Here is a 13,017-nt window from a genome sequence, read left to right on the forward strand (position 1 = left end):
AAGGGAAGGGAAGGGAAGGGAAGGGAAGGGAAGGGAAGGGAAGTTTGGAAGTCAAGGCTAGGCTCAAATGCATTACACGTGGGATGCTTGCTACTGAGTGTTTTACACCTGTGGGGTTGGGGACTCAGACTGATCATTCCTACCAAGTTCATCTATTTGTCATTAATGATCAATCTTAAGTTTTCAGTTTTCTAACAGCTAGTTAAAGTCAGCATTGGAGCTTTCAAAGTCAGGTTGTTCTAGCAAGTTTTGACTCTTCTATCCTTTTATACTGAGCAGACTTAAGCCTCTGGGGCTAGATAGGGCTAGTGACAGGCATCACTGAAACAGAGAAAATAGTAAGAGAAGTTTTAGAAGGTAGTTGTATAGCTCTTTCTGCCATGGGGTAGTTCTGGTGACCAACCTACTCCTAACCATTGCAGCATCTTTCCCAAAGCCAATTAGTTTGGATGAAGGGTTGAGTTTTTCTAGTCCTATTCAAGAAGACCTGTGTTAGAGTAATGCAGAGAGGCTGCCATACTGTCCACTTCTGTAAATAGGCCCGTGGTCCTCTGTGAATACAATCATCTCAAGCTCAGACTCTCTCTGAGCATTTGGACAAAGCAGACAAGTCTGCTATCCTATGTTCCAAGGGCTATCTTTCCACCTGCCCTAACCCTGAATTCTCATACCTGGTTTCTCAAAAGTGGGATCGTTAGGTTAGAATTCCAAAAGTCTGTTGTCTTTCTTTTTTTTTTTTTTTTTTTCAAATTCCACTCTTAAAGAGTTATTTTTAAATCTTGTGTATGCCTGCGTGTGGTACTCAGTTACAAACAGTTGTGAGCTGCCTGACATAGGTACGAGAACTCAGCTGAGGCCTCTTCAAGAGAGGAGAGTGCTTTTAACTGGTGAGCCCTCTCCCTAACCCTTCGAATCCTATTTTAAAGGAATGGTGTAGCTAAGCTATTTGTATCCAGATGAGAATGCATAAAGACTCTCAACTTTTGTCAATGTTTGAACTCTTAATAGAGGGATTTCAAGCATTATAGAAACTGGGCAGGGTATGAGGGATAGATATTGTTTTAAGTAGAATCACTTGCACCCTAGTGGTACTTAAGTGGATGCCCTAAGTATCCATACCTGTACAAGTCTAGAGACAAAAATAGAGATTAGCACACTACTCAAGTGCAAGGATGAGAAATGCCATCTGTTGCCAAACAAGACTCTTGTGTTTGTGGCATCTTCTGAACCAGTGGTTCCCAAAGTTCTCTGGGCGAATTGTTAAGGACATGTCGACTTGCTTAGTGCTGTGTTTTTGTGTGCAAGTATTTTATTTAGTAAACAGTTCTCGGGATCTGCTTCTGCCAAGTGAGGTGTGCAGATCTGTGAAAGCAAGGCACTGCTGGCTTCTTATGCTTGCATCCACATCTGGGAAGCCAACCCTGAGCAAGTCATTCTTTTGGGAAGACCGTTAGGAAATATACTCTTCCCCAGTGATGGACAGATGCACAAAGGATGGAGTGAGGTTAAGGAGGGGATGATCTGGACCAGGATGGAGTTCTTGGGCTGCAGCTGGAGACATCAGTGTCTTGTTGAATTTGATAGGTTTCAGTCAGTGTTTTAGTTTGAATATGAAGTCTTTCCCACAGACCCAGGGTTTCAATGATGCGTTCCCAGCTGATGTTGCTGTTCTGGGAGACTGTGAAGAGCTTTAAGACTTGGGGCCCAGCTGACAGTAGTAGATAATCAAAGGAAGGCTTTTGAAGATGATGCTTGGCCCTTGGTTTCACGATAGGGTCTCTACTCCCTGATGTGTGTGACTGCTGTGTGCTCCTTTTTCTGAGCTTCTCCTCACACTTTCCTGGACCCCTGGGAACCATGAACCAAAGTGAGCTAAAATAAACCTTCTTTCCCCTAAGTTGTTACCGCCAGACATTGTGTTATAGTGATGCAAAAGTCACTACTACAGACAGTAAGTTACCCACAAGGTGGGTGACCTGGTGAGGCTGTGGCCTCAGAAGCAAGAAATTAAGGGATGAAATGAGGGAGCCAAGTGGACCCAGTGATCTCTGGCCAAGAATACATAGCACTGAGATCCGAGAGACCTGGGCCCGCTCTGGTCATACTGCCTATGTGAGCTAGAGCTGGGTCACTCTGCTGAGTTGTTCTGCCCCTCATTTCCTCATCTATGCAATGAGGATAATTATAGTAACTGCTTTGCAGGCTAATGTCAGGATTGAAAGTACAGCGGGGTTCATTGCTTGGAAAGGTATCTGCTATATTTCAATAATTCAAAAAGTGTTCTTATGTAATTTCAGGTATTGGTAAACACTGGAACAGGTACATTCCAGTGTTAATACAATTAGAAGTCTGGGGATGTTTGTTTGTTTGTTTGTTTGTTTTCTCATGTACCATCCTATAGAAAACTTTTATTTCTGAAACATCTTTCAATTCACTAGCTGCTGGGATCACGGAGAGCTTGATATTCAGTCAGAGGGGGACAGTTGGGATTAATTCAGTTTTTCTTAACATTTACCCAGGCCTAAGAGCAATGATTGTTTGGTGAGAATAAGTCTTGTGGCCATACCTCATCCGGTGAGGAATAAGGAACCCTGTGCCTGCCTCTGCTCAGTGAAGAGTGGCATTTGGTGTACTTTGCCATCCTTGCCTCTGTGGAGAAGAAGAGGAAGAAAGTTAGGGATGGATGGTGGAAGTCTTACTTCCCAGGCTGGGTATCTAAAATGACTTTGCCCCAGAATGTTGGAGGACAGCAAGGCTATGTCTATTAGACACCTCGTAGCATTCGCTGCCCAGTTTCTCTTGCTCCCCTGAGTGAAATTGTGACATTTTCCAGCGTCTCTAGAGAAATCAGTCATCTTGTTTCCCCTGTCGCCACTGAAATGAAGTGGGTGATGGAGTTGATGGCTTCTGTAGGCAAGAGAGTTGGTTTATTAGAGTGAGTTCATGCAGAGGGTTAGCCAAATAGCCCTCCCCGTTGAAAAATGATAACACTGCAGCTTTATCTTTGCTTTGATCTGAGGAACCACAAAGTACTTCATAAAGCCTGACAGCATCCCCCTGAGGTGACTAATATTATAGCTATTTTAACAGGGAGATTTTTATCTCTATTACAGCTAGTATAAAGCCATCTTAAAAACACTCTGACCGAGGTTAAAAATTCTCTTCAGGAAACACTGGCAGTCTGACTCAAGCTCCATATCCCATTCTCCAGATTAGGGAGTGTATAGAGTTCTGTATTTTATCATTATAATGATTTTCTTGTCAGCATCTCCAGTACATTTTAGAATATAGGAGACCAGTGGGGCCACTGAATTCCTTTCTCACATTTCAATGGGAAATTATTTCCCTCAGGAAGCTCTGTCTGTTTTCCCAAAGGAGTGACCCTGTATCTTCTAAGTGGAAGAAGGCAAGAAGAAGGTCTTTCCTTTAGTTAAATATCCACACTAGTTAGTGCTCTGGGATTTAGAGGAGATTAGTATTGAAGGTATTTTTGTAAAGGATATTGTGTTTGGATAAATCAGAAGTCTGGTCTCTTTAGACATACTCTGTTATCCATTTCTGTGCATTTTTTTTTTAGTGCTCAGATTAAAGCCAGATCTTCTGCAGGTCAAGTACATGTTCTACATATGCTATACTCTTGTCTTCTCTTTAACAATAGCATGATTAGTAGGTGGACAAACCTTCCACTACCATGGAGGGTGAAATTGGGCTTGAAGAAACATCTTTTTATCTTATACAGCCATATTCCTTGATTATAATGCTTTGGAGATATAGATATGGATATAGATATAGATACGGATTATAGATATAGATTAGATATAGATTAGATATATAGGTATATCCCAGACTTAAGATGGGTGTTTGCAGGCAGACTACTTATGATGGTGTTCTCTATAAGACAGGTACCCCACAAGTAAGAAAAAACATTGCACAGAGGTACAAGTTGAACTGGGAAGCTCTTGTGATCAGTCCCACTGGGAACTCTTGAGCAGGACGGAGCCTTTGTAGTTGTTTGTACTTGAGCAAAGGGGATTTTTTTAAAGAAAAAAATCCTTTGTAATGGACCAGTCATTGGGTGTTGACTGCCTAGAGAAGGGATTATAAACTTGGACAAGGAAGTCTTCTTCAGCAAAGAACAAATTCTAGAATGGATAAATATATATATATATATATATATAAGCAGTGGCCATCAAGCTGCTTTGGGGCAATGAGTATTTTGATCCCGAATTAAAATCACACTACAGCCACCCACTGTAGCTCATCCTTTATATATGTAGATATGATGTCTTCAGATATTAAGTTTATCCAACTTGAAAATAGGGCCTTAAGAATTCTGGTTCCCACCAACCAAAGAAGATACATGGGCTGGACCTAGGCCTCCTAGCACATATGTAGTAGATGTGCAGCTTGGTCTTCATGTAGGTCCTGAACAACTGGAATGAGGGCTATCCTCAAAGCTGTTGCCTGTACATGGGATATATTCTTCCAGCTGGGCTGCCTTGTCTAGCCTTACTGGGAGAGAATGCATCTAACCTCATGGAGATTTGATGTGCCAGAGTGGGAGGGGATACCAAGGGGAGCCCCATATGCTCAGAGGAGAAGGGGAGGGGGAGTTGGGGAGAGATTTTGGAAGGGAGTGACCAAGAGGGGAGGAGTAAGCAGGATGTAAGGTGAATAAGTTTTTAAAAAGTTGTATTTAGGAAATAACACTGTTTATGCTTGGGGAATAAGCACATACATTTAAATTTTGTCAATTAAATTTTAAAATATTAAAAAAAATAATTCTGGTCCCAGGAGAATCTCATCAGTTGAAGGTTAGAAAATGAATCCTAGTCCCTGTAATGTAGCTGTTCTCTGAGACAAAGCTGCTGCCTGTCTAATTGCCACCCCCCAAGCTACTCAAACATTCATGAGCTTCCTGGTAATCTATCCTTCATTTATTTGTTTTATATGGATTATGAAATACAGTGGTTGATTTTTGGCATGTCACAGTACCCTTATGTTATGAGACATCTCAGGATCTCATCCCTGATGAGTCTGAATCCTGGATCACCATCTTGTCTATTTGTGACAGCCATATTTGTCCCCCAAACATGGGTAGGAGAGAACTACAGCTCAGGCTAAAGGAAAGTACTTGCTCTCTTCAAATAGAAACCTGAAGACCTAGAAGGCTCAAAGTAATGAGGATGAGATACAATCTCTCCAAGTTACTCACTAGGAATGATGTCAATGAACCATTCCCACCCATTGGTTACAGATCCTATCATGTTATCACATTGTTCGGAAGGATGTCATCTCCAAGCTGTTACTTCCAAGAGCCAAATGATGTTTAGCTGAGACCAGAAGATTTTAGCCTGCTTGGTATATGACATATGATGTTCCTTTCTGTAGAGTGGGTTCCGTTGTTAGGTGTGATAGTAACTATGTGGTTCATGCAATAGGATCAAACATTGTATGAGCTTTTATATACTGGAAGCAGAAAAGACAATTCTGTACTCAGAACACATGTCAACTTCAATTGTAATGAATCACTAGTCCCTTTTAATTAGAAGGGGTTCAGTGCTATAAAGTTGCCACCAAGTGAATGCTTAGTCTTCTCAAGGGACCATGCCATATGGAGGATTATTATTGGTCTTTTCTTTTTAACTGGCATGTGGGACATTTGTCAATGGCAAGAGCACAATAAAACTTAGTAGCAGAGAGCATTCCTGCTGTTGAGCTCATATGTACCCTCCATCCTTGCCACCATGGCTACTAGGTTATATGACTGTACTGCTGACATCAGTGTAGCCAGTGACAGAGGCCTCCGTACATAAGTGCTGATGTTCTTTAAATTCTTTGACATTTGTTTTTCTTCTGTATCTGGATGCATATAAATGGTCTTGAGGAAAGGCCTTTGGAGGATGGACTGAGGAAGCTAACCTACGTACTTGCTGTGATGTATCAGAGTCCTGTCTCCTAGCTCAGCCTCTCTTTCAGTCAATGTGGATTAGCTCTAAAAACTTGTTCAAAAATGAAACTTATTTAAGAAAGGTATACAAACACACACACACACACACACACTTAGACACTTAGTTTGAATCTCCTGGTAATCTGTGCCTAATGTTTTTGTGTTATATGGACCATGCGATGTATTGGTTGACTGCCCACTTGTTCACTCACTAGAGATGTATGTTGTGTTAACCATATCCATAGTTCTCTGTGTTAAACGCTTTTTGAAGCCTCCCTGATTTTGCCATTGTTTCTGATGCTTAAGTGTCACCACTCAGTGTCTATCATATTGGGTTAGATATTAGATCCATTAAATCCATTAGATCTACTGCTACAGCGGGTCCAGTTTTATAAACTCTTCTACATTAGAGCTAAGTGATAAAGGTTGGACATCATTGAGCCTCTTAATGATGCTTTTACTCCCATCAGCTGTACAGCAACATACAGGACATGCTGCGTGTTCTGAGCTGAGTCTTTTGAATATGGTAATTGTATGATGGGAGCACAACCTTATGTAGTCTGCCAATTTTAGCCTACTATTACACTCAAATACTTGATATTTTTCTTCTGTTTTGTGCCATGGTAATCATTTTATCAGCATATGAACACATCTTCCAAAGTCATCAGTGCAACTTAAATCTTATATTACTAGTGAATAATCCCTTACCTAAGTTATTACTTATCTCCCCTGAACCAGTACTTATAGACTACAGTTCTGCACATCCACTGCTAAGAGTCCTTTAGCTATCCCTACAGACCCCATCACTTCTGGGCTCTACATGTTGTCCTTGTAGCCAAGTGGATATGGGGAGATAGTAGATCCAGGAAGCAAATGTTTTCTTTCAAGTTCAAGTTCTCTGTCATACTATGATTTAGCCTGTGACAGGAAGGTGTGGGCATCGTTTTTTTTTTTTGGTTTTTTTTTGGGGGGGGGGTCAGTTCGAGACAGGGTTTCTCTGTATAGCCCTGGCTATCCTGGAACTCACTTTGTAGACCAGGCTGGCCTCGAACGCAGAAATCTGCCTGCCTCTCTGCCTCCCAAGTGCTGGGATTAAAGGCATGCTCCACCACGCCTGGCAGTGTGGGCATCTTTTATTAACTCATTGGTTCACTGGAGTTTGGAGTTACAAGATTTTTTAAGCACTTTAAACCAGATGTCTATATTCCAAAAGTCAGGGTCTTGTTTCTTTTCCAACAAGGTCTTAGCAGCAGACTCACAGGATAGCAAACTCAAGTCTTCTTGAAATTTTCCTTCCCTTATGATTAAGTTCTTATCTTCAGGCTTTTTCTGACTTTCCCACACTTTATTTCTTGTTTGTCCAGGAAAAAAAATTCTAAATTTTACATTTTTCCTGGCATGTCTGGCCCTAAATTCAATTTCTAGTACTGACCTGTTCCCCATCTCCAAAGGAAAAAAAAAAGTAGTATCAATGAAAACACTTAAGTTAGTAGCCAGTCACAGTAATGTTCTAATGCACTTTTCATACATACACATCCAACATAATTGTTCTTATTAATGACTCTTTTCCCAGCATCTGCTAGGCCATTCCCTTCCCCTGTATCCCTTTTCAACTCACAACTGTTGAATATTCAAACAACTGCACTAGGAAAGCTCTACAGGGAGTGTTTATTCTTCTCATTCTACTGTAGACAGGATTATATCAGGTGACTAAAGATGAACCATCTAAAAAAACCCATTTAAGAGTCTCTTTGGTTGGGTCACTCATAACACCAGCTGGTTAGACTCCGAGGAATTAAATTTGAGATGAGTCTAGTGCAGAAATTGTATTTGAGTGTACTTTCAGGAATGGTTTCCCTCAGAGAAAGACAGAATAGTACTAACACAAAGCTAGAAAAGATGGATCAACCGATCTACAGTGAGAGTTCCAGAAGGCTGTTGTTCCTCAAACAAAGGTCAGAGAATTAGACTGCGGTATTCCTACAGTTATCAGTCATTGGAGGTCCCAAGAAAGGAATGTTGACTTGTATGAAAATAGTTCTTTAAACCCAATGGTAGTTCATGGGGAGGATGGCAGCCTTGGTCAGTCAGCAGAAGCAATATCCATAGCATCAGGGAAATGCGTGATGTGGTGTCCTGAAAGAGCACCTTGGGAACACACTACATCACCCATTACACTTGGCTGGGCTGGAGATACAGAGGTAACTGCCCCACACTGTGTAGATGGATATAAGACTTATTACACAAGAATCCTATCAGACTCTCTTAAGAAGGAAAGAGAAAATTAATATATTTTTATTGGTGGGTCTGTGGTAGGAGAATATAAGACTCCAGTTGACATGTCAGCTAGACTTCCTGTAGTTTATAAGGACGTAATACAGTAGTGTCTAGAAGAGAATAGAGACTCAATAACAATATCAAAGACACGAATGGCAAATCTTTAAGAGGTACTAGCTCAGTACCAGTACCAGTGCACAGTTCTGAGTTCTTTTTGCCTGTTAATGTGCATCACCCTTTGGATAGATAGTAATGTAACTCTCATTTTACATATCGGGAATATAAAACACAAGGAGATAAGTAACTTCCTCAGATTCACACATTAAGACTAGAGCTGTGATTTTAACCAAATTCAGAGTCTGTGCTCATTGCCACTGCATTATTTTGCTATAATTGCTAGTGAGTGGTAGCTATTATTCTTATTATCTTTCAACAGTCTTTGATATATGGCAATTTAATGAGAGGACACAGTAGTATTTACATTTAGATGTACATTGTGATGAGCATGGGGGCAGGGTCCTAAAGCTTGTGTACCTCATTTAGAAGCATAGTCTTTCAAATGGGCTGCATGTTAGAATCACCTGAGTAACTTTTAAAATTCCCCAGACTCGGCCACATGCCAGAACACTTTAGGCAGAATCTCTGGGGCCAAGAGACCCAGGCATCAGTAGTTTTGGAACTGCTCCAGATGATTTCAATACTCGATCGCGTTTGGAAACCACTGTTCTGGGGCCCTTCTGCCAGTTCTGCCTCACCACACAGGGCTCTGCAATTGGCTTTCGTCCCTTCTTCAGGGTGAGGGGGTGTTTTCCCAAGGGGGCATACTCATTATTCTATGCCTATGAAGGCTCGTGCCTCTCTCAAGACCCAGTCTCATTCCTGCACTGTTTTATAAAGCAGGCACAATTATTAATTGTCATCTTTCTGAGGAAAAAAAAAGACACTGAAAGGTTAAGTGACCTATCAGGTGTCACACAGCTGAGAAGGAGGAGAGGTAGGAATCAAACCTCAGCATTCCAATTCCGGTGTGATCAGTTCACAGAACTGTTAAACCAAACCAGTAACTGCATCTATGGCTTGATTCTTATTTGCTAAACTAAATTGACTTTTCCACATCCAGCCTTTTCCCAAGGCCCAGGCTGTTAAAAAGAAAGAAAAATGTTTATTTTCCAACATTCTTTTTTAAATTTTCTCTCGTTAAAGCTACTAGGTTTATCTTCCCACTTGAAAAATAAGGTTTATCTTTGATACATTTACCACATGTATATAAGCAAATTATTAAGTAGAGAGAAAAATATGAACTGTGAAGCTGATTGAAATGGGAGGGAGAGTGGGGGAAGTCTGGTCATCTCTTCCTGAAGGCATGGACAAGTAAGCAAAGGTTAGAATTGAGATACCCTCAGATACCACTTTCCATCAATTCTGCCCTGCTTGACATTGATCTTGACACTTGTCTTATCCTGTCATTTTTCATGGCTATTACCCACTCCATAGCTCCACCCCACCCCCATTTCTTGTCTTCTAAACCATTTCTGTAGTCTTTTGATTATTTGCTCCTTCTTTAAAACAACCTTTGATCCCGATAAACCTGACTGAAACACAAGCATCTTAGGTCAGCGGGAAAGAGATTCTTTCTCAACTCTAAGCATAATTTGCAAAAACATCATTAGAGAGCTTAGGAAATGGTGTGAATGCATTCAACATGAACAAGAAATATAAGAGTAAACACTTAAAGGGCATGGGGTCCAGAACAAAAGGCAAAAGCTGTTACCTCCAGGCAGGCGATGTGGGTGTTGTGTGGGTATACAAGAGTGCAGCAGTTCCTTGGTGAATTCATTATTGCTTTGTAGCACTGAGGAACCCAGGTCAGCTTTTCCTGCCTCCCCAACCCAGGCCAAGCCAGACATTACAATACAGTGTTTGGTCTTTAAGTGTAGGAAACCCATTGCTACTTTTCAGTATCAAAACTTAGGTAAACAAAGCATGCTGTGTTCTGTGCACTCTGGTTTGTAAGCAATGGTCCAGGGAAGGTTGTTTTCCCCTTTCTGCACTCTGACTCTCTGGTTGAGCTGTAAATGCCCTAAGACCATGGATTTTGCAAGTAGGTCTTGTAAATTCTAATAGAAAGTGCTCTCCAGCAAGCTCTGAAATGAGCATTATCCTATTAAACAAAGACCGTGTGGCAGAAACAGAGATGTTCTCTCAGTGGTTATGAGCTAACTAGATGGACTGTGAAATTTTAATCAAGTAGAAAAGCATGCATACCATGCTCTTCTCTGCACCAACATTTCCCCATAAAAACGAGATGCTCTGAGTCTCAACAACTGGAAAGAGGGAAGGAGAAAATAGCAGCATCTAGCATTAATGACCATCTAGTGTATGCAAGTCATGCCATAAATACTATAAGCAGCCCATTCCTGTTGGCTTGGCAGGAGTTTCAGTGATGGGCAATTTACTTCGTATGGGTGTGTTTCCATATAAGCAACAGACTGACCTGACTAAGGACTGTTAGTTTTGCCAATCATACATTAGTGATTAGTTCTAAGGTAAATGTCTCAAAAAAATCTTTTCCTTGAGAAAGTGTCTAATTAAGGGTGGGGTGTGGATCAATAGTAGAGGGTAGGCTTAGCTATCCATCAGGTCCTGGGTTCATTCAGTAGTGAAGAGGTAAGGATAAAACAACTCACCAGAGACTATAAAGATAGTTATAACTAGAAATAAGGTTCAAGTACATCACTGTGGAATGCTCACACCCATCCTTTCTATTGCATTTCTCTTTCTAATGAAGGAGGTGAGACGTTGGGTGATGCTATAATAATTCCAATGATCCAGAGAAAATGAAAAAGAAGTCATAGATAGCAAAGTCTACAAGTAGAGTCCTAGCTCTAGAAACCTCAGACTTCTCACACAGTAAACAGAGCAATTGGGTCAATCAGCTCAGACTTCTGAGTGTGCTGAGCACAGAAACACATCAGAAGCCAGACTCTCCTTTTCTTCAGAAACAAAACTAGACTGCATCTCAGCCTTCCTCACAAATCTGTGTGATGATATGACTATATTAACTGTATATGAGCTGAACCAATGAGAATGGGGAAACCCTTTCCAGGAGGAAGAAAACCTTTAGATATGGCTATCTAGATATAAATGGAAAATGATAGTATGCCCACTAGAGGCAAAAAGAACACAAACACTGAATCACTGCATGAAAGAAATCCACTCACTGATGTCAAATGACTACATTGGCTTGTATCATCAAGAAGTACATTTCAGTCACACAGATATCAGACTACCGACATCCAACTGTTACTCTAATTGAGCAAAAGTTAATGTGACAGCTGTGCCTGACCATAATAAACATCCTATTTTTTAGAGGAATAAGCATTCCTTCTCATCTAAATCTGAAGCCTGCAACTAGGTGGGAAGGAAATCAGGATTTTGGACTGGCAGGCTGGAAATTCAGAAGTGAAGCATTTGGGAAAGATGTGCGATGTAAGACAGAAGGTGGACCATGTACTTGAGGAGATGATGCTGAGGGTAGTGACTTGGAAGAAGCTAAGTGATGCTGTGCATTTGACATTCTCTTCTGCTGAACACAATGACTTCATATTCAACCAAAAGTCAGTTTGAGATTTAAAATAGAAATTTGGAGGAAAAAAATGTGTTTTTAGTAGACTGGAAAAACTTTTTTTTTCTTTCTGGAATTATGTAATATAATATATAACAAAGAATCCATGACAATAAATCATAAAGACTTCCCATTTGTAATTTCTTTTATTCTAGGTTCCTGTCTCTATTCACACAGGGGAATTAGGCCTTTTAAGAAGCATTACCTTGGGGGCTAGGAAAATGACTCATTGCGTGAAGACTTGTTCTGCAAGCATGAGGACCACAGTTGGGATTCTTAGCACCCACAGAGATGCTAGATGTGTATGGCACTCTGACTATGCCTTGTGGAGACTTGGGACCCCTGAAGAAAGCCAAGTAACTACACTAGGTGAATCAGAAAGCTCTGGGTTCAAGGTGAGAGACTGTGACTGAATACATGAGGTGGAGAGCTATTGAGGAGGACATCTGAAGTCAACTTCTAGACTCAACTTGCATGTGAATACATGTGCCCCTGAACACATAGGTGCACATAAACATATGCAAATACACACACAAACACACACACACACAAGCAAGCAAAAAAATCAAAAAGAGAGAAATATTAACTTGGAATATTCTGAGTGCAACACCAGGCCAGGCTTGAGCATCTGAGACATGAAAGCCCACCCCCGCCCTTCCCAGTGACATACTTCTTTGAACAAAGCCACACTTACTCCAAGATGGCCACACCTCCTAATAGTGCCATTCGCTATGAGCCTATGGGGTCATTTTCAGTCATACTACCACAGGGACAATTTTCTCTATGAAGAGAGTGACTTCAATAAGTAGCTGATGGAAGAGAAACCATAATAATACAGCATGCTTTATGATTTTAAATAAAATTTTAAAACAATTTCATTAAAATATGATATATGGTATTTTAAAATCACTTCCTTTGTAATAAAAAGAATTTCAAAGAGTTGGAATCACAAAATTACATTGCAAACAAACTGTGTTAGAATAAGGGAAAAGAAGAATTGAGAACAAGCCGGGTGTGGTGGCGCACGCCTTTAATCCCAGCACTCGGGAGGCAGAGATAGGTGGATTTCTGAGTTCGAGGCCAGCCTGTGAGTGCCAGGACAGCCAGGGCTATACAGAGAAACCCTGTCTCGAAAAACCAAAAAAAAAAAAAAAAAAAAAGAATT

At 40.8% G+C, this 13,017-nt stretch overlaps 1 protein-coding gene across 1 annotated transcript in view; it reads left to right on the forward strand.

The window, feature by feature from the left end:
- The window catches only part of LOC110290665 (schwannomin-interacting protein 1), a 731,603-nt gene that overhangs the window by 94,878 nt on the left and 623,708 nt on the right, over nt 1–13,017 (forward strand). The gene's annotated exons all lie outside the window — the stretch shown is intronic.

The sequence above is a fragment of the Mus caroli genome, chromosome 3 (assembly GCF_900094665.2).
Source record: "Mus caroli chromosome 3, CAROLI_EIJ_v1.1, whole genome shotgun sequence".
Taxonomy (NCBI): Eukaryota; Metazoa; Chordata; class Mammalia; order Rodentia; family Muridae; genus Mus; species Mus caroli.